This window comes from Pinus tabuliformis, chromosome Q (genome assembly GCF_031772625.1).
Source record: "Pinus tabuliformis cultivar Carrire ecotype Pingquan chromosome Q, CPIR1, whole genome shotgun sequence".
NCBI lineage: Eukaryota > Viridiplantae > Streptophyta > Pinopsida > Pinales > Pinaceae > Pinus > Pinus tabuliformis.
Window position 1 is genome coordinate 1,341,583,105 of NC_142296.1, and position 23,191 is coordinate 1,341,606,295.

Sequence of the window (23,191 nt, forward strand, 5' to 3'; positions counted from 1 at the left end):
AAACAAGGAACTATTCAAGTATGTGTTGATTACAAAGATATTAATAAAGCTTGTCCCAAGGAAAATTATCCAACTCCGTATATCGACCAAATTATTGATGACTGTGCCGGGAATGACATATTTTCATTTATGGATGGATTTTCTGGCTACAATAAATTAAACATACTCCCTGTCGATAAGTACAAAACCACGTTTATATGCCCATGGGGGACTTTTGCATATCTCAAACTTCCATTTGGTCTAAAAAATGTTGGCACAACTTTTCAACGAGCAATGTCTTATGCATTTAATGATATCTAGCATATTTATCAGCCCTATTTAGATGACCTATTGACTCATTCAATGAAAATGAAGGATCACCCATTGCACTTAAAAGAAATTATCATTAGGTGCAGGCATTAAAATATTCTCTTGAATCTACACAAATGCATCTTTTGTGTGCAATCAGGTTAGCTTTTAGGTTTCATCGTTTCGAAAGAGGGCATTCATGTTGACCCCCTTAAGGTGGAGGAAATTCTGAATGTGCCTGCTCCTTCTAGCCTTAGACAACTCCAAAGTTTGCAGGGGAAAGAAAACTTTTTGTGTAGATTCATCCACAATTATGTCGAAATAACCTAGGGTTTTACTGGACTATTGAAAAAGAGCATCCCTTTTTCTGGGATGAGCTTGTCGATAAATCTTTTGATGCATTAAAGCATGCACTGACCATTGCACCATTACTGCATCCACCTAATTATCATGGAGATTAATTTTTGTACTTAGCTACATTCAATGCCACTATTGGCATGGTGTTAGTCCAAGAGAATGATTCTAGCAGTGAACATGTGATTTATTATTTGGGTAGAAATCTCACTAAAACCGAGATTAAATACGGACATGTGGAGAAGATAGCCTTGGCAGTTGTTCAAGTTGTTCAACGATTTCGTCATTGTATACTTCTCCGAAAAACAAATGTCATTTTAGATTGCAACCCTATGATGTATATTCTCATTAAGCAATTTCTAGGGGGCAAATACTCCAAATGGATAGTTATATTACAAGAGTTTGATTTAGAATTTGAAAAATCTAAATCACTTAAATCTTTATTTTTCACCGAACTATTGTGTGACTTTACTCATACTGATATAGAAACTGTAGCAGAAGATTCCTTTGTTGATGAATCTTTCTTTCTTATTATTATGTCAGATCCACAGTATGGAGATATCATTATATATCTCCAAATGCAAACTTTTAGGTCCGAGTTATCTAAAATTGATCGTCGTCGGATCCGATACCAATCCCAATGATACATGGTGACACTCTTTACCGTCGTGGTGCCTATTCTATATTTCGACATTGTTTGACTCTATAAGAGGCCAAAAAAATGTTAAATGACTGCATTTCTAGAGCATGTTGCGGTCATATGTTTGGGTATGCTACTGCCCAAAAGATATTACGTGCCGGTTATTTTTGGCCTTCAATGTTTAAAGATTGCATTATTGCAATCTGCAAATGCCATAATTTCCAAATCTACGATCGCAAAATGCGAGCACCTCCAACTCCTCTTCACCCTATCATAGTTGTCGGTCCTTTTTCCAAATGGGGCATCGATTTCATCACCTATAACCCTCACTCGACTGGGGGGCATGGGTATATTATCCTTGCAGTCGATTACTTTACGAAATGGGCTAAGGCAATGCTTACATATAGATATGACGGCGAAACTGCAACAATTTTCATTTTCAATCATGTGATTTCTCAGTTCGGTGTCCAACAAGCTATTGTTACAGACCATGGTAGTCATTTTCATAACTTTATGATGGTTGAACTATCCATACAACTCGACCTATGCCATGATAGCTCTACTCCTTACTATCCACAAGCTAATGGTCAAGTCGAATTCGTCAATAAAGTTTTAACCAATATGATTAAACGAATAGTTGGTATTCATAAATGAAATTGGCATTCCATGCTCTTTTCTGCATTGTGGGCTTACTGTACTACTGCAAAAACATTAACAGGTTTTACTCCTTTCCAACTTGTTTATGGTTTGGAAGCACTGTTACCCATTGAATGTGAAATCCCATCCCTGAAACTAGCTATCGAATTACCACATGTTATCTCTGCAAACGAAGAACATTTTGTACATTTAGCACGTTTAGATGAAAACCATCGTGATGCCACATTGGCTAATGAAGCTCACAAAAAATGCATCAAATCTCAATTCGATCAAAACGTTAATCCTCGTTCATATTTAGAAGGTGACGTAGTCTTTGTTTATGATCAAGCTCATGACAAGTTAGGAGCAGGAAAGTTCGAATCCATGTGGCATGGACCTTACATCATAAAACACGTATTAGCTAAAGAAGTCTACGAGCTAGTTGATTACAATGGTATTCCTTTAGGAAAGCCCAAAAATGGTCTTTACCTAAAGAAATATTATGCATAAAATTTTGGTGGATATTTTTACATTATTTACCATTTTTTAGGTATGTGTGATAGTTAATGAATTTCAAAATTTCTACTACTTCTTTGGCTTATCTTGTTTTTCACTTGATTTGAAGATGTTGACGTTCCCTCAGACTTACATTGGCTTTGCTGATGGTGCTAGTTGTAGTACTCATAATTTATCTTCCGTAGCGTGGGTTATCTATTCACCCAGTGATGAGCTAGTTTCTATTCATGGAATATGCCTCGGTCAAACAACAAATAACATAGCAGAATATAGCGTAGTCATTGAGCTATTATCTGATGCCATCACATTTGGTATTCAACGTTTGATCGTTAGGCTAGATTTGCAACTCGTAGTATTACATTTAAACAATATATATACAATAAGGAGTCCAACAATGTTAAGAGTGTTTTTACTGGTCCGTCTTTTGGAATGGAAATTTGATTATATTGAATATCAACACATTCCAAGATATTTAAACACACTCACAAATGCATTGGCTAATCATGTGTTAAATATAAGTTTGCGACATTTGTAAATTAAAAACAATATTCATTCATACATTGATCAAGATAAACTGTAGGCAAAAGTAGTACTTTTCCATTAAAATAGAGTTTGTATAAAAGTGTGTCTACAAAATATGTCATCCGAGGACATAAGGCCTCATGGCCTTTTATTTTCCGAATATGCTAACACCAAAAATAAAAAACGTGGTCCTCGAAACTAGAATAGCTGAGCATGATGATGCTCATGATAGCAAACAACAACGTGAGCAACTCGACATGGTAATCATTTAAGTGGCCCTGTGTTGTGGTAAAACACAACCCCCCTATTATTGATTTGTTCACTTCAAATAATAGGGACCCTTTCTATAAAAAAATTGGCTAAACGCCTTTTAGGATTTTTATTAAGTTGAGTATCCTATGATTTTGTTAATTTTTTCATTTTCTTTAGATTCTTGTTTTGATTGTTTTGTTAAAATCAATTTTTTATTAGCTTTCCATTGATACTTATTTTGCTCCATTTGGTCAACTGGTTTGTAAACGACACTCCTTTGAAGTCTAGTTATTTATGTTGCCTGGGTTAAAAATGCATAAAATGTACAATATTCCATTTTTGTAATTAAATTAGTTCAATAATGCATTTATTTTAAATATTAACCCCTAGTTAGTTATCACTAACGTTTTTCATTTTTTTACTTATACAACCAAATTATGAAGCATCGGGATTTCAGTGATTTACTCCAATTTTCAAATAGATTACTAATCTCAAAAACCCAAAATGTCAAAGTGGTTGTAGTTTAATTTTTATTTTTATCAAATTGGCTGTAGTTTAGATAAACAAAATACGCTTTAGATAATTTTATAACTAAACTAATATTTATTAAAATAAAACCAAAATAAAACAATATATAAAATAAATAATAAAAAATATAACATGATAACGTCCATCGCAAAATCGCACTTCGCAAATTCATAAAGAATCAAGTTTTCAAAACCCCGACGGAGTCCCTTCATGCAATGCGATGTAAGCTCATTACCAAACATGACCAAAGTCCTTCCCCCCACGTATGTTTTGGAATTTAAGTCACAACACCCTCCACCTCACCTCATCTTACCTCATGCTCACCTCACCCTCCACTCACTTCCCTCCTCCATCATAAACTCACGTGGATGAATAAATAAGCAAGGATTGATTCTAATGGTTTGTATGGTATGAACTTAAGATTGATTCTAATGGTTTGTTAAAATATTATATTTACATTATAATATTATTATATTATAATTTTGATATAATTTAAATTATAATATAAATATAATATAAGAATATTTTTAATTAGTTTTTAAATTTTATTTAATTTTGTTAATAATTAATCTGTAAATAATTTAGATTAATATCAGCTTAGCATTAATTAAATTTAATTAATTTTTAATTAAATTAGAATTAGTTAAAATTAATTGTTAGTTAGTTAATAATTAATTTAGAGTTAATTATTAAATAATCAAAATCTAATTTAGGACTAGAATTTAATTAACAAATTCTGATATTTTGACCTAGGCAACAAAATTTCGAGAATTCTAGCAGTTTTGACTCATCAACTTTGGAGAGTCATAGATTAAGTTTTACTTGGCCAAATACTGCCCAGGACGGCTCATTAGAAAGATAAAATCATGGAGAACATTTCTGAGGAGGTTTCATTAACATATTTGATTATTAATTGGGTCTAAAATCCAGCAGAAGATCAAGCTCCGAATTTTGAATAAAACTAATTTTCCTGAGCTTTATTTTCCGCATTTTCATTTGCCCAAGCCTCTTTTGAATGCAAATCCACTCGTCAATGATATCCTTGGCTAATTAAATCGTCACAGGAATCAATAGAAAGCTTGGATTTCCTTTCAATTATTTATTTAATTAAATTTGATTAGATTTGTTTTAATTTCGGATTTGGCATTTTGATTTTATTTTTACATCTTAATTTATTTTGATTTCTTTTTGCAGGAAAACAATAGAAGAGATATGGAGAAAATGATCTCAATCAATGGGAATGCTCCAACGATTAAAGATTGGAATTTGAGCAAATAAAATTGGATTGGACAAATTTTTCTTCAACAAACTTTCTTCTAAAAAATACCTTAGGAAATATTATAAATAAAAAATTACAGTATGTAATAAAGGGTTTCTCTCCTCTGCATTTTTGGAATTCTAAAAGCACTTCTGTAATAGGGATTAAGAGTTGTAGGTGGGAGGAGAGGAATCTCAGATCTGGAGATTATTGAGGTTTTTCTTTTACATTCTGAGTTATGTATAATGAACAGAGTTTGCATTATTGTAGCTCTGGTTTTGATAGCAAAAGCTCAGGCATTGTAAATGACTATTAAAGACCGGAGCTGGAGAAATGGATTCAATAAAATTGGTATTTCAAATACTATTATTTTAAATACTCGTTTCATTTTATGATGACAGGAATGTGTCAATTTACTTTCATATTTGTGCACTTTTGTTGATATGGGTAATTTGTCTCAATTTTATGTTATTATTTATCTCTACTCTTATGGATTAAATTCTGATTTCTGAGTAACTATTTACTTATAAATCTGTCTTATAAAACTGATTTGTTGAATAGTGATATGTTGTAAATTTCTTCCGCATATTATTGTTTAATAATTCCAGTTACTAATTAAATGATCAAAATCATTTTGCAAACATTTTTCTGAGTGTTGTTGATTAATTATTTCATTTAAGAGGTCTCAATAGGATGTGTTTTGGTATCCGTAATGTTAGTTAATTGAACTACTTCATTAACTTGATATTCATTATAAACAAGACATATTTAAATCCCAATACTTTAAATATCTTGCTGTTGGTTGGGTTAGATCTATATCTGTCTAATTGAGATAGGATTAAGATAGTTCCTTTTGCTTGCATCTTAGAATAAATGTATTTAGATTAATTTCTATATTCTTTTAAGTCCTCTTCCCAAAGAGGCAAACTTTAGTAGTGGATTGGCTGAGCCCTAAATCAGCTTAAGGATCACTTTCTTCTTTGATCAGCAAGAGGGTTGATCTGATGTCTCTTATCCATTGGTGAATGAAAGTCATTTTTTAAAGCCATTGGAGATTGAAAGAAGGTAACTGGACCTAGTTGAACCAGTCGGAACCACCATTCCAAATGGAAAAAGAGCTGCTTTAAGGTCTGGACCAGGTGGTCATCCCCCATGTTGTAGCAACAAGTTTCGAGGCTTCAACACCCTGGAACCCCAACTACATGTCTTTGATATCTTCGAGGAATGTCATTTGTCCCAATCTCTAGGGTATCCAAAGTCAACCTATCTACGTTGTGTTCCAACTCTGTTAGAATCTCTACTGCCTTCAAGTTAGTTGCTAGCACTGCTATAGGGTGCTTGCCTTGTCTGTCAAATCGCCCCAACCCTGCTGGTCTGTTTGGGCCCACATCTGCACATGCATTTAAGATAATTAGCCTTTCAAGACAAAAACACATAAAAAAAAAATAAATAAAAAATGAAAACATGTCAAAATGAGAAACTCTCACCTAGATCACCCCATTGAGTTCCAATTGGAAGTGGGATATCAGGATCACCTCTATAATCCATCCCAGCATATGGGAAGTTCTCGACTGAAATGATCTACTAGCCTAACCAGTCAAAATACTCAGGAGTATACCTCACAACTGGTCCGTCGCCTCCATGACGTGCCATCAGTGAAACCCACCTCATCATGCACAGATCCCTAGCTTCCCCCTCATCTACTAGAATTTTTTGTGGTCATAGAAGATGAATCCTCTCTAGGGCGAAAGCAATAAGAATGGTGCCATCGCTGAAATTCTTCAATTTCCCATTCTTGCATATAGTCAGTTGTCCCTTCATGTTTACCACCACTGCCTCGCACCAGTTGAACACTGTGGATTCCCAACATTCCACGGCAGTTTGCATCTATGCCCACGTGGCTAAATGAAGGTAGTGCTGCCACACACTTGCAAACAGTGAAAGTAATGGTCCTTAGGGGCAAGAGCTCGATGGTCTGAATAACAATTCTTTCATCCTTGGGTGGTGCACCCCTATGAAAGCGCCATAGATACCCCATAAGTAATATCTCCTCCTATCCTCTATCCAAATAATGAAATATCGGCTCCCCGACGAGACATCCCAGTCAAGAAATATATGTCATCGACATCAATGGTAATGCGATGATCTCCGATCAGAAAACATTTTTCCTGGGAATTCCAAGTTCTTACCAACCATATCATAAGATCTACGTGAGCTTTCATCCCAGGAATGAGCTAGTATTTCAGGAGGCCAGAAGTTCTTAGAGCCTGCATGGTAGTTAGATTTGCCAAAGCTCCCAAATCATTGGCTTCATGCTCTCTTTCTCTCCACTCCATTTTGAACAATCAGTTAGCTTGAAATGACCATTTTAAAAACGTTAGAATCATTTTTGAAAAGAATATCATGTTTTTTGGGGCCCAAATCTTTCAAAAAAATAAACCCTCGCTGCTTGTGCTACCGCCATTTTGCGGATAGGGCATAGCTCCGCAAATTTTTCCATGTGGAAAATTTTACCCGCTTGCATGGGCACGACTGAGGGTCAACGTAGGGCTGAGGACGCATTTCGACATAACTTTGCCCCAAAAATTATCTGAAAGCTTAAAATGGAAATTTGAATGGATGAAAAGCTAAGTTAAGGAGAGATCTTCTACCTGGAAGAAGCGGTTTCATTAGGGGAATTTTGAAGTCTAAAATGGGTCTCCTAAGGAAATAATAAAATTATAGATAAACCAATAAAATAATATTTATGAATTTGCAATTCATTTTTTTACCACAATCCATGTAACCTTAGTTAAATTCAATTGAGAAGTTGTGCCAAAATAAAATTAATAAAAAAATGATATTGATGTGACTATAAATAAGAGTGAGTTTTTCAAGAAAAAGTCATTATCATTGAACAACTAATGCATTTATTCTTTGTACTTAAATAACTTAAAATATATTATAGATATAAATTCATAATTCTTAATTGTATAACATACTATTAATTAAAATTTATATTATTTAAATTATAGAATTAAACTATATAATAACATGTAATTATTATAAACTGGTAATTAATATGTAATTAATTAATATACTATATAAAAGTCAAATAATATAATATAATAAATGTAACATACTATTTTATGTATTAATTTATAAACCAGTTATAATTGTCATAAAATTGTGTAAGAGTTTATCAAATAATTTATAAAAATTAAAGATTTAAATTTTTTTTTGGGACGTAATAACTTGAAATTAAGCAGAATTTCTACAATCAATTTATTAAAAAAACCATAAATCATACAAAAATAATATACATTTTTTTCTTTAATTATAATATGTTTGTATTGCTATTAATATTATAATAATAATATTCATAGATTTTATTTATCTTAAAACTACAAGGTCACATTTTTATTTATTTTGACTTCACATGTATAATATATATGTAGAGATATTAACTAATAATTAATTTGAAATTGTAATATTAGATATAATGAGATGAATATATAATTTAAAAATAAATATATGAAAATATACAAATATAATATTTATTGAAAAATGTGTAAATACATTAAGATTGTATAGAGATATGCATTGTTTCTTTAAAAAAAATATGGAATGACTAATAATATTTTATTCAAAAGGTATGAAATTATTTTTATTATGAGTACTTTATTTTATGACTTTAAAAACACTTGGAGCAGTACCATAGTTAACCATGGAGGATGCGACAAGCAAGTACTTTTAACTCAAGCAATGACACCTCAACCATTGGGGATGATGTCATCCCCTAAAATGTGATTGGTTTTTATAAAATGATTTTTTATTATACATTTTCTTTAGGAGGCCTATTTTAGACCTCAAAATTCCCCTAATGGCAATTTTGTCCACCGGTTAGCTCAGATCAATCCTAGAAGTCTAGTGGTAAAAACTCCTCTCTCTGCTCTCAAATGGTAAAAATTCAAATGGTGAAAATAATTTACTTTTCCCACTTTTATAGGGTTTTTAAGCTTAAAAAAATATTATTTTTATATTTAAAACCTTTTAGGAGGGAAAATCTTATATTTTTTAGCAATTATAATGATTTATTGAGTTTAAATGTGTAGTATATGTTACAAAGCAAGGATAAATCATTTTGACTATTTAGTAGACTTTTATCACTTTTCATGCTCTTAAAAAATTACGAAAAGCGAAAATCATAGAGTCCTCTTTTAAGCCATTTTCACACTCTTTTAAAAATGAAAAGATTGGGAGTACTTTCTTGTTCGAACCCATAAAAGTAAATGAACAACCATCCACACTGTAAGTTTACCCCTTTTGCGGACTAAGTTAGGATTATTTACAAAAAATATATACGTTGACCGAACATGGTCAATAGAGTTCTTTTTTGTATTATTTTATCATTTTTTGGACCTAATGGACTAAAACTTATGAAAATGAACCTAATGGAGTCTACTTATGTTTTTCTTCTGACTCTCTAAAGCTGAAAATGCTGAGCTTTACTTTCTCCGGCCTCGTTAAAATTTTACGGTAAAAGAACTGAATGCATTTCCTTTTTGTGTCTTTTTCAAATTCTTTAAAAGAAAACGACATCGAGTTACTCCTTTACTGGACTGGTAAAAACTAAACAGTATATGACCTGTTAAGCATAACGAGACTGAACCATTCTTTCTTAGGGTTTGTTAAAAATACTTCGATGGACTCCTCTGAAGGATGAGCTTACATTCCAAACATATGTTATCCTCCTCAAGCTTGTAAAAAATAAATATGTACTTGCTAGTAATGGTGGGGGGAAATTGGGAAAAGGTGTCCATTTTACATTTTCATTTCTAAAGGTAGCATGTCTCTTTTAAACACGACACTCCGTCACACTCATGTCAGGGTTGGGAAATCTATTTGTCTTACAATTAATCGAACCTCATTGAAAGTCTTCATGGTTTTTGGTATTATCGTTAAGTCAAACGTTGCCAAGTCAATTGTCGTGTCATTATGTGTTCAAGAGAAGTTCAACCTCAGTTCAAAGTTCCTTTGCAAATTCTAGCCTTCAATCGCGTCGGCCATCCTTGAGTTAGTCCTTGCAAACTATTTTCAAAACTTGACATTGTGTTTCATGTCATAGACTTTCCTACAACGGATCGCTTCCTATCAAATTCAGCTCATTATCTAGGAAGTTGATCTAGAAACCTTCAGTACCTTGAAACATGCATGCCTTAATGGCAGGTTTCTCACCTTCAATGAAATGTTCTCATCGTTGGCCTTCAATCGAACGATTCTATGAGTGTTTGACTTCAAAGTATGTATTCACACTTCATAGATTGTACTGGAAGTACTTTGAGAACCATTTTCATTATTGGTGGTTTCTCTCGCACTTGTTAACAGTTCACATCATTGACCGGTAATCAAGTAGTTTCTGCGATGTTTGACTTGAAATATTCACTCGCATGGTTAGATTCATACTATGGATCGAGAGATGGAGATCAAGACCCTGTATTTAGTTTCATCAATCCAGGTTGTGAAGATATTTTATATTCATGATTATGTCGACCCATTTATGACAGATGGTTGCGTCCATGCTATGTCTACTATCTATATGATTTTGGTTTTTCATGCTTGTTCATTGAGTTCACTTTACTTTGAGTATGTGAATGCCTACCTCAATGATGATTATTGATATACGTTTGCATTGTAATCCTTGAATGTTCCCTACAGGTTTACGACCATTATCTCTGATCCGATCCTTGGAATGATAAAGCGCTTCAATCTTTTAAACTTATTTTACATACTTCACACTTTAGGGGGAAATCTGTTACATGTCAATTTGTTGCCATGACATTTGATCAGTTTATGGGTTTTTTTACCATCTGTGAACATGTTTGAATGAACTCCCTTAGAATTCAAACAACCAAAAATATATTGAATTAGATGAGAAATTTGGGGAAAATAGCTGTCACACCTTATTAAGTTTCACCTGCGCTGATTTTTCTAGCTTTTCCCACGCATTCACTGGAATTAACCCTGAGAACAACAAAAATATGCGCTCTATCTGCTACTATAAACCAACATAGGTGAATTCAAGAAAGTAAAAATGAAAAGTTCATTCTAGAAACATAGTTGGTCGAATATTTTCCAACTGAAAGCTTCTACGTGATGACTATTCAAACTATAATCCTCAAATGATGCATCAGAATCCATTTTCTGATGGAAACCTAATCCCTCAATTAAGGAGTATCATCCTCCTCTTTTGGATCTGAAACTTCTTCCTCTTGGCCTATAAAATGACTAGAGGGTAGAGGGATTGAAGAGGGAAAAACTTAGAGAAGATAAATTTATGTTGTTAATTGGAGATTGGAAAGCTTGTCATCTAAGGAGGAGATTGAAGGCATTTGGGAGGGACCTCATGTCACCAACGTGAAGCTTGTAAGGCTCCTATTTATCTTTGATAAATACAAATGAACACTTTCTCCCATTGATTTTTCTTATTGGAATGATGAATGGTTTATAATTGTTTATAATGTTTATTAAGGCAAATTCAATTCCTAATTCCCATAATCATTAGGTTAAGTTTGGTTTGGATTATTATATCGCATGTGTTTTTGACCCTTTTATGGTCGATGATTGCAGGTCTTATCAAGCATTGAGTAGTTACATCAAATCATAACAAGGGATCTTCACCAAGCATTTCATGAAATAGGTAAGAGGCTCACCCATTAACCTTAATTCCTATAATTCAAACAAGTCCAACTTAGGGAAAGAGTCAGTTCAATTGCCTTGATTGTTTCTAGTTTCTGTCAAGGATCTAGGGAGATCACTCTTGTCCGCAAGAGGGATTTTTTCGATGTAACACCCCTATGCTCATATTTGTTATTTACACCTGTGGATTACATATTCATGATATGTTAGACGAAATTCCTTTCATGGCTAGTAGGGGTCTAGTCAAGGTATCATTCAAGTGATTGCATTTATACTATCATTTCCTTGTTATTTTACTGTTATGAAGATGTGATTCAATTCTGGGTAGTGACCTGGGCTCTGGGCCTAAAAAAGTGGCTCAAATCCCGAGGACACTAGCATAACATTGTGCAAAAGATCCATGGACGTTGGCTTGCAAGCCTGTGAGAGTGTGCAAAGGTCCCTGGACACTGGCATGCCCATAACATGAGAGCGTCTAGAGGTCAAGTGGCCCAAAAAATCAGTGGGACCCAGGGGCTGGTTGGCAAAAAGGTTGGATTGGTTCTTGAGGGTCCTAATGTAGATGTTGAATGTATGTATGGTGTGTTTTTGGAAGTTCCACTTCCTTAACATGAATTAGGAGGTCGAGTCATATCATAGTGGCCTCTCGTCACATGTTTACCCCGTCTGGCTGGTTGCTTGGGTAGATGTGGGAGGAGGGTGTTACAATATTAATACATCCACCCTCCATCTAATTACTTCTATTTAATTAGTCTAAGAAAGATGGGGAAGTATTATTAGAACCACCCTCCATTTGGTTGATCGAATATTAATATCTCTACCTCTACTATTGTTCATATCACTTGAGTTGAATTGATAAAATGAATTTTAAGATTGGTGATAAAGAAGTCCTCCATCTCTAAGGAAAACAAGAGAGTATTAGTATGTCTACTTTCATGGTTGGTTGTTGAAAGTTATTTTGAAAAAGAAAAACAACTAATGATTAAATCCCCCTTTATCTAATTATTTAGCAAAAAATAAAAGAGAAAAGAAGAGAAGCATTAATACAACAACTACTCTCACTAATACAATTGTAATTTCAAAATATAAATTCAAAGATAATCCGGTCGAAAATTACAATGTTTTCTTTGCCTTGTAATATATAAAACGAATGCTTCATAATATGAGATTTTGGTTGGACAAGTGTTGATTGTCGTCCGGCAAAGATGTATGGGTTTTTCTTAGTGATTCCACGTCTAGATATTTGACTGACCCTCTAGCAGATGATGGGGTCTAGACTCCTGCTATGACCTCCTCAGACCAGGAAGAGTAAGATGGTTTTGGTTTTTTGGTCATATGGTCTTTTGGGCGGCACTTTGGATGCTAATTTGGTTGCCTTTTTATACGATATGTCCTGGACTACTCTTGCGGGAGTGTTTGTTGGCTTCGACATGATGGAATGGTTAGTGGTTCTATGGTTTTGGGTGCTTGTTGGAATTTTGATTTGGTGCATTCTCTTATGCACGATGGACTTGTTTCTATGGTTTTGGGCCCTCAAGGAGGTGCTTCTATGTTTCTCAGTAGTGGTGGAGTGTTGGTTTGTTATTGAGCTAGCGCTTTTGGTATCTGCTTCTAATGGATGACCTTGGTTATGGCTCTCTTCTGATTACTGTGTTCCCTTCAGTGTATGTGGGCTTGCATGTTTGATTGTATTGTGGGAGTTTGGTTATCATCACATATCTTTATATTGTTGTGATCTTGATTCTCATCGTGCTGGTATTGTGCTTCATTGTTGGAGTGTTTCTATGTTCTAGTGAGTGAAATTTATCGTTAACCGCGGGTAGAAATATCTAATGATGTTTGGATCACAGGGGCTTCAGTCAATGAACCTATGACATATCACATGTGTTCCTGACATACTAAACAATACCCCTAATTTGACTACATATTAGAAAATACCTCTTATATACCCTTTTATATTTTTTCATTAACTTTGAGCTCCACTTTTTATACCTATCAATATAAAAACCCTTTACCCCTTATTGTATGCTCAATATATTATGTCATTTTTTCTTCAGTATATATCCCCCAATATTAACCCACATAGTATGGTATTGCTCCCTTAAAAGTCCTTGTGGTTTGGATATGGCTTTAAAATGAGTTTATTAAAGAAATAAAATAAAAATAATTAAATAATAATAATAAAAAATATCATAGAAAATAAGTTTATTCAAAAATAATAATAAGTATTAGAAAAAAAAGAGATTGAGTATTCTACCTCCCTTCCATTGCAACAGAGAATTGAACTACCAACAATAATAATAATAATAACAACAACAACAATAATAATAATAATATATTTTTAAATACAATTTACATTTTTCAAATAAATACAATTTCACACCCTTCACATAAATACAAATTCACACAACCATTGGGAAATACAAATATAAATTGCACTCATAAAATTAAAATTATAAAAAAATAATTACGCCGTAAGGCGTTTCCTTTTGGAATGAATTGACCCAGCTGACACCGTGTCCTATTGTTAACCGTTGATTTGTGGTGTTAGACGATCGAACAAAGTTTGATCGTTGATCGTGGGAAGCCGAAGATCGTGGGAAGCCGAACGATCAAAAGCAGTTTTCTTGTCATTCTCCTGGTTGTATTCCTTCCTTCTGCCCTTGCGCGCTGGTCCTTCGCTCGACCAGGATGCCTCAAATTCAGTACTCAGATAAATACACTGATTGCGCGCTGGTCCTTCGCTCGACCAGGATGCCTCAAATTCAGTACTCAGATAAATACACTGATGATACTTATGAATATAGGTCTGTAACTCAGAGTTTGCGCTATTTTTTTTGTTAAATAAAATATTTGTTTTGCTTTTTGGCTGGATGGTGGACTTTCAGATCCAGGAGTAGCTGTAAATGCTTGCCAGACAATCTCAGAAACATTGCAAGGCCAACAACACTGCAGGTATGATCTTCTTTACACCTCTCCATATGTTTTCGATTAGCCAAAAACTCTTCTCTACACCTCTCAATATGCTTCTGACTGGTTTAAAACTCCGCATAATGAGGAAATATTTCTTTATTTTCTGTTTTATGATTTCTGGAAGAAAATGCACTCCAGTGGATGAAAGTCCTTGTAAAATGGAAGGCTTTCTGGCAGCTGCGCCTGTCGGAGCAAAGGTGAAGGCTTTCGAGCAGCTTCGCCTGTTGAAGCTTTTACTTTGACAGTTTTAACAGCATGCAAATGCCCTGTTCAAGATATTATGAACCAGAAGATGCATTTAAATCACTTAGTTATAGAAAATTTAAATGCACGATTACGATCATGTGTTTAAAGGTTTGATATTGAAAATTTCCTGGAAATACTCTGGAAGAATTGTGTTCCAGTGGATGAAAATGCTTGAAAATTTAGGCTTTTGAGCAACTGAACCTGTTTGACTGTTTTACCTGCATGCAAATGTTAATTTGAAGAAAAGACTACGCAGAAGGAACCGGATTCAAAGCATTTACTTAGAGGAAATCTAAATACACGCTTAAGATCTTTGATTAAAGGTTGGAAGATTTCTTGGAAATATGTTCTGTGCGTTTGGTTCTGGCCGGATATTTATTTTTACCTTCTTTAATTTTATATATTTATTTATTTTTAAAATTTTATTTGACGAAGCTGGACAAAATTTACCGATTTAGGCACAGCTTATCACTGAATGTGACTATCATATATTCTGCAGTTTTATAATATTGCATTTGATTTCAACGCCACTTCCATCGGGCTGTTATCGATGAAAGCTCGATTTATGCATGAAATTGGTCCTCAAACAACTTTTAATGGTAGCTTCACGGATGGCCTCTAATAAAGATACTGTTTCATAGAAAAATGTTAGATTGAAATGCTATTACGCTGGTCTTTGTTGATCTTTGTTAATGTTTTTCCAGAACAGAAGCGGATGCTAAAGCTTATATCATTTTTGTTCTATTTGTCGGAAAGTGAATATTAATACTGTAGGTAGCATCTTCATCAGGATTCGGTTGCATAGAGTTCCTTTTGCCCTTCTTGAAAAGCGTTTAAATTTTTTATTAAGAAAACTGAAAGGGAAAAATGTAATAGTGCTAGGACGAGTTTCTCGAGAGTTGTTGCAGTTGGAACTTGGGACTTTATTAGCATTTGCATCTAATGATTCCATAACAAATCCAATTCGAATGACGGGGTTTTCTTCTTATAGACGGGTTGATTGAATTTTTTATAGTCGGTAAAAAAATTAGTAGCAATGTTCAAAACAAGGGAAGTTAATCTTTTAATTACGCGGTAAGGCGTTTCCCTTTGGAATGAATTGACCCAGCTGACACCGTGTCCAGATTTGTAGTGTTACACGATCAAACAAAGTTTGATCGTTGATCGTGGGAAGCCGAAAATCGTGGGAAGCCGAACCATCAAAAGCAGTTTTCTTGTCATTCTCCTGGTTGTATTCCTTCCTTCTGCCCTTGCGCGCTGGTCCTTCGCTCGACCAGGATGCCTCAAATTCAGTACTCAGATAAATACACTGATGATACTTATGAATATAGGTCTGTAACTCAGAGTTTGCACTATTTTTTTTGTTAAATAAAATATTTGTTTTTCTTTTTGACTGGATGGTGGACTTTTAGATCCACTCAAGGAACTGCATACTACATCTATCATTGACAACCTCCTATTGATTTAACCCTATACATACATACAATTGCAGTTGCCCTTCATTGCCACTGTAATTTGGAGCCTGGTTCTTTATTATTCAAAGAAAACGCTCTACCTGTAAACTCCTTCAATGCACTGTCATTCACTTGGCAGAACATATTCTCCCATCCATGGGGTTTGATGGCCCTGTTGCGAAGGCCTGGAGCTCGATCTTGGGACAGAATGTCTTCAAGTTTTATGCTAGCGGGAGCCGATATTGCCAGGGCTTGTTGGCGACCATGGAGCTTCAGAGCAGGCATGATGTGATCTTGAGGATGTATAATTCTATAGTGCCTTGTAAGGATGAGGTCAATATCGAGGTTTATATGAATGAGGATGGTATGGATGTTGTCGTATTTGCGCTCCTCAGCAAGAAGGCTGCCAAGAGTATGCACAAGGATACCAGGGATCTCCAACAGTATGCCAGCTTGCTTACGCCGCGTTCGAATTGGAAGTGGCTCAGCGAGGAGCTCGTTGCAGTTGCCGAGTCGCAGATCCTATTTTCTTTCCCCTCATTTATTTGTATATTTATCCTAATAATATAGGAGTTTAAATCCGCCCAATTCCCATTGATGTGGTAAACGAAGATTTGTATTATCGTTACTTATTTTTGGATCTATCCAATAGGTTAGTCCACATAGGAGAAACAGAAATGTTAGACAGAGAATTTCCTCGAGACCCGGAACTTATGGAAAAATGTTGTTAGGCAGGGAATTTTCGTGAGCCCTAGAACTTGGTCAATAACATTTTTTCTTCATATTCGTGCTTCAAAACTTCTAGGTATGAATTTTCAATGTCCACCCTTAACAGGGATGCTCCTATTTCATTCTGGAAGGTGTCAAGACTGCCTGTGTATCTCTGCCCAAATCATAGTTTAAAAAGAGTGGTTTCATATTGAATAGGATTCAAAAACTTATAACCTTTTTGTTAAAGACTGTTAGATTCATTATAATTGCATTTAGAACAGATAGTAACAGGTCTTGGGAAGCGTGTTTCAAATTTGTCTTGATTTACATGGCTGCTTTTATTCCACTCTGTATCTTTGTAAAAATATTACGTTAATAAAAATAGTTTCAAATTGAATAGGAATTCAAAAGTTTATAACTTTCTTGCTGAAAATTGATAAATTCTTTATAACTGTATTCAGCAGATTTGCCTTAAAGGCAGATCATAGCTCTGTCCCCTCAAAACAACCGACATGAATACATCGATATGGTGGTCCATCCTCGTCACCACTTCTTTCTGATTCAATTCCATTCTGAAGAGGTCAAAACTACCTGTGTCTTTGTCCAAATCTTAGTTTAAATAGAGCAGTTCCATCTTGAATAGAATTCAAGAGCTTATAACCTTATTGAAAATTGTTGGATCCTTTACAGCTGCAATAAGAATCGATAGTAGCATGTCTTGGGAAATCCTGTTGCAAATATTCCGTGTATGAATTGTCAATGTCTTGACTGAAGCCATTCCACTCTGGAAGAAGTCAAAAGCTACCTGTGTGTTTCTGTACTAGTTTAAAATTAAATAGAATTCAAAAACTTCTTATAACTTTTTTTTTGTTTGTGAAAATCGTTAGATTTTTTTTATATATAGAGGATTGTAGAATATATATATCTATATATATATATATATATATATATATATATATATATATATATATATATATATATATATATATATATATATATATATATATATTTTTTTTTTTTTTTTTTTTTTTTTTCCTCTCTCTTCTCTTTTTCCGGAAAAAAGAGGAAGCAACGCTCACTGGTAGATATCAAGATGGATATGGTTGCTGCTTCTCACTGTGCCTTATTGCTTTCATAGGTGCACAACTTCGTTCACCGCCTTCAGACTTGCAGGTATTTCTAAAACTTGTTTTCCATTAAAATAATAATAATAATAATGGATCGAACACTATATGCAGTGAATTATTGTTTTATGTTCAAGATAATGGATAGCCTTTAATATTTTTAAGTTCTGGCTGGTAGCTATCTGCTTTTTGGATAAATCTTATATTTATTTAGATGTCAGGATTGATATCCATGTTACTTCTTCTTTTATAGGTGCACAACTTCATTCACCGCCTTTAGACATGCACATGCAGGGATTTCTGAAACTTGTTTTCCATAAAGATAATGGATCAAACACTATATGCATTGAATTATTGTTTTATGTTCAAGATGATGGATAGTCTTTAATATTTTTATTTTCTGGTTGGTAGCTATCTGTCAATGTCTCACCTTGCTTAACAAGGCTAATCTCATTCCATTCTGGAAGAGGTCAAAAACTACCTGCCTACCTGTGTCTCTGTAAATCTTAGTTTAAAAAAGAACTAATTTCATTTTGAATAGAATTCAAAAACTTAGAACCTTTTTATTGAAGACTCTGAAATATGCTTATGATTATGTTAAAAACAGATACTAAAAAGTCTGCATTAAGAAAATATATTTTCTATCAGGGATTGTTCTTGGTTATGTCAAGAGCAGCAAAGCTGTCTAGATGGATATGGACGTTGCTCCTTAGCCTAAGGAATTACTAATTTCATATATGCACAGCTTCATTCACAGCCTTTGGACTTGTATGTATTTTTTTTCTTTTTCTATTAGGATAGTGGATGATGGATGGAGACTATACAATGGATTATTGTTATTTCTCAAGATAATTGATAGGTTTGGTTGTCTTTATAAATGTTATGGTTATTATCCATGAATTTTTTAATCAATTTTATATTTTATTTATTGTAGTAATGAGTTTAAAGCAACGAATCATAGATGCAGAAAGATAATTTATATTTGAGTTATTTACCACTAAAATTTATTTGTGTTTTTTTTTAAGTAATAGAACACTTCCAATCCGCCTCAGTGATGTAGTGAACGAAAATTTGTATTATCATTTGCTTATGAATCTCTACAATGCTTAGTGCAGAGAGGAGAAACGGAAATGTTAGAGAGAGCATGGAAAAATGTTAGACAGAGTATTCTCATGACAAGTAGAACTTAGTCAGGAAAATTTTTCCTTCATATTCGTGCTTCAAATCTTCCAGGTACGAATTTTCAATGTCCCCCTTAAAAGGGTTGTTCCCATACCATTCTGGAAGAAGTCAAAACGGTCTATGTTTCTTTGCCCAAATCTTAGTTTAGAGAGTGGTTTCATATTGAATAGGATTCAAAAGCTTATAACCTTCCTGTTAAATATTGTTAGATTCATTATAATTGCATTTAGAACAGATTATTCCATTCAGGAAGATGAAAAAAACTAATTGTATCTTTCTAAAAAATCTAAAATTAATAAAATTCAAAAGTTTATAACCTTCTCTTTGAAAATTGATACATTCTTTACCACAGTCACACTTGCCCAGGGAAGACACAAGGAGAATCTTTCCCTCCCAATTTCTAATGGCAGCGTCATAGATGCCAAACTCATTATTAGACCTTTAAGAGACTAGTTGTATCTGAAGCCCATTCTTGAAAACAAGCAGTCCACTTTCTGACAAAATCCATATTTTCAGACAAATGGAATAGCTCCTTTTTTGTACTCTATATTGCTGGCAATTGTACAACTTTTTACATGACACGGTCTTCAGAATTTTGTGAAATATGTCAGAATATACTTAAGACATCCGATACCTTTAAGAGTATCGCCTAGGTTGGAGGGAGGGATATTTCCGACAAAACAATGACCTACACGAAATAGGGGGGCCCTGGAGTAGCGCTAAACAATAAGGACTACGGATAAATAGGTAGGGGTGCGCGACGTCCTACCAGCAAAAGCGTTGGGTGTACTTAGCCAAACCAAAAAGCGATGTGTACCCAGCTGTACATGGGAAGAGGTGGTTTCAGGGTACTTCATAAGGCAAGGGCTAACCAGCCTGCCATAGGGCATTAAATGCCCAGGAATATGCATGCTCTATAACAAAATAACACCCAGTCTTTACTTTTAATTTATGTAGCCACCAAGGACTGTGTGTTATTTTGTTATAGAGCATGCATATACCTGGGCATTTAATGCCCTATGGCAAGCTGGTTAGCCCTTGCCTAATGGAAAGAACGTTCAGGGAAAGAGGGTAGTACACAAAAATTATTTACTACTTTAATTTGACTTGAAACCATCGCATAGATTATAAGAGCTGAGGATTAACTCGAAAGCTATACAGATTTATCAAACTTATTAGTGTAGTTTAGATTTATTATTAGTTTATTTAGCCGATAAGTCTTTTTATGCATCAACAATTGTCAACATTTTTACTCTGCGTCGTTCGATCAAGTGAGACACTTTCAACCGTTGATTTGAAGTGTCATCTGGCAAGCATGCACTATACTTCGAATGCTTTTTCCAAATATCGGTTGAGTTGCCTTCTTTTCACCTCCGAGTTATGTGGTGCATTGAACCTGGCCCTATTACACAAAAACTATGATCCCTTGAAGGCCCTCAGTGTTACCATCACATAGATTATAAGAGCTGAGGATTAACTCGAAAGCTATACAGATTTATCAAACTTATTAGTGTAGTTTAGATTTATTATTAGTTTATTTAGCCGATAAGTCTTTTTATGCATCAACAATTGTCAACATTTTTACTCTGCGTCGTTCGATCAAGTGAGACACTTTCAACCGTTGATTTGAAGTGTCATCTGGCAAGCATGCACTATACTTCGAATGCTTTTTCCAAATATCGGTTGAGTTGCCTTCTTTTCACCTCCGAGTTATGCGGTGCATTGAACCTGGCCCTATTACACAAAAACTATGATCCCTTGAAGGCCCTCAGTGTTACTACATAGAGTTCCTTTGTGTCACTTTCCTGATCGCCTTTGTTGTCCATTACTTCGTGACTTCGTGGGCCGATGGAAAAACGAGCAAATCACCTTAGCCTGGGCAACGTAATTTGCAACGAAGGACGGGGTCTTTGAGAAAAATTTTAGTTTATTAGGTACCGGGGATGGAAACGATACTCCCTTGCTGCTGAAAGAAGGACAGAATGTCTTCAAGTTTTATGCCAGTGGGCGCCGATATTGCCAGGGCTTGTTGGCGACCATGGAGCTTTAGAGCAGGCATGATTTGATCTCGAGGATGTATAATTCTATAGTGCCTTGTAGGGATGAGGTAAATATTGAGGTTTATGTGAATGAGGATGGTATGGATGCTGTCGTATTTGCGCTGGCCAGGAAGAACGCTGCCAAGAGTATGCACAAGGATACCAGGGATCTCCAACAGTGTGCCAGCTTGCTTACGCCGCCTTCGAACCAGAAGTGGCTCAGCAAGGAGCTCATTGCAATTTCTGAGTCGCAGATCCTGTTTTCTTTCCCCTCATTTTGGTTTAAATTCTGCTTCTTTGTTTTGAGCGATGCCGAACAAACCATCTTTGATGTCAAGAGACTCATTGGGAGAAAGTAAGTACTCTGATCTCTGATTTTCCCATTCATTAGACAATTATATTTATTGCAAGTCCAATTCTTGCCTTGATATTGAACCCACAAGGATGCCAATCATGAAATTGGCATGTTAAGTTAGGGGTCGAGCAACATTCTAGTTGGGGTCAGATCAGGATTTGATTTCTGCCCTGTCCAAACTTCAAGAAAATGATTTCAAACTTTTACTTGATGAGCACAATTAAATGAAAACATTTGTTTTATATAGGTTTGAAGGCAAAGAAGTTCAGAGGGATATGAAACTGGTACCATACAAGATTGTGAACAAAGATGGGAAACCTTATATTCAAGTTCAGGTACGATATGGAGAGACAAAGGTATTTAGCCCTGAGGAAATCAGTTCTATGATTTTGACTAAGATGAAGGAGATTGCAGAAGCATTCCTTGGCAAGACTATAAAGGATGATGTGGTCACTGCACTAGTACCATACAAGATTGTGAACAAAGATGGGAAATCTTATATTCAAGTTCAGGTATGAGATGGAGAGACAAAAGGAATTTAGCCCTAAGGAAATCAGTGCTATGATTTTGACTAAGATGAAGGAGACTACAAAAGCATTCCTTGGCAAGACTATAAAGGATGCTATGGTGACTGTCCCTAGTATGCTTTCTTTTCAACCTTTTTTTTAATGAGGTTGTGGGTAACCAATTGTTGACTGCGTTGTCACTGTCAACTTGTGGGCTTGCGCAGGTTATTTTATTGATGCACAACGCCAAGCAACGAAGGATGCCGGTGTTATTGCTGGCTTGAATGTAGCTCGTATTATCAACGAACCCACAGCTACAGTGATATCTTATGGCATGGACAAGAAGGGTGGAGACAAAAATATTGTTTTTTTTTTATCTTGGCGGTGGCATGTTTGATGTCAGCGTTTTGACTATTGATAACAGAGTTTTTGAGGTTTTGGCTACAAATGGTGATAGCCATCTTAGAGGTAATCTGTCTAAACTTTGTCTGGCAGTTTTACATTATGAATTTGAATGTGTGCACGGTGGTTATCATTGACTTTTTTGGTTGGCGTTCGAGCTTTGAACTTACCGGGATGTACACTAATATGTAGGTGAAGACTTTGACCAAAGGATAATGGAATATTTCATCAAATTGATCAAGAAAAAGCACATAAAGGATATTAGTAAGAATAGCATAAATGAAATAAGACATTCAATGTGTTCCTTGTAATATAGATATAATCAAAACATCTAAAGAAAAGTAATTGTACAATGATGCAGTAAAAAAAAACAAGGTTTTTCACAAACCACTTAACTCTTTTAGAAAAATTCAACAATTCCAATTTAATAATCCTATCGGCATCTCTTTGTACTTTTTGGGACAATCAAAGTAACAAAACCATACAAATTAGGTAGCACAACCAGATACTTCTCAACATACATACCG

The 23,191-nt window shown here is 34.7% G+C and overlaps 1 long non-coding RNA gene across 4 annotated transcripts; it reads left to right on the forward strand.

Annotated features, from left to right (window-relative positions):
* Nucleotides 1-14,289: 14,289 nt before the first annotated feature.
* Nucleotides 14,290-18,777, forward strand: LOC149224824 (uncharacterized). Of its 4 annotated transcripts, XR_016249100.1 has the most exons (4): nucleotides 14,290-14,440; nucleotides 14,561-14,627; nucleotides 18,195-18,229; nucleotides 18,434-18,777. It is a non-coding gene; the product is annotated as an uncharacterized LOC149224824 (long non-coding RNA). The 4 variants fall into 4 exon arrangements; XR_016249101.1 differs by lacking the exons at nucleotides 18,195-18,229; nucleotides 18,434-18,777 and adding an exon at nucleotides 14,784-15,816; XR_016249103.1 differs by lacking the exons at nucleotides 14,290-14,440; nucleotides 14,561-14,627 and adding an exon at nucleotides 17,760-17,863 and having other exon boundaries at nucleotides 18,120-18,229.
* The last annotated feature ends 4,414 nt before the right edge of the window (nucleotides 18,778-23,191 follow it).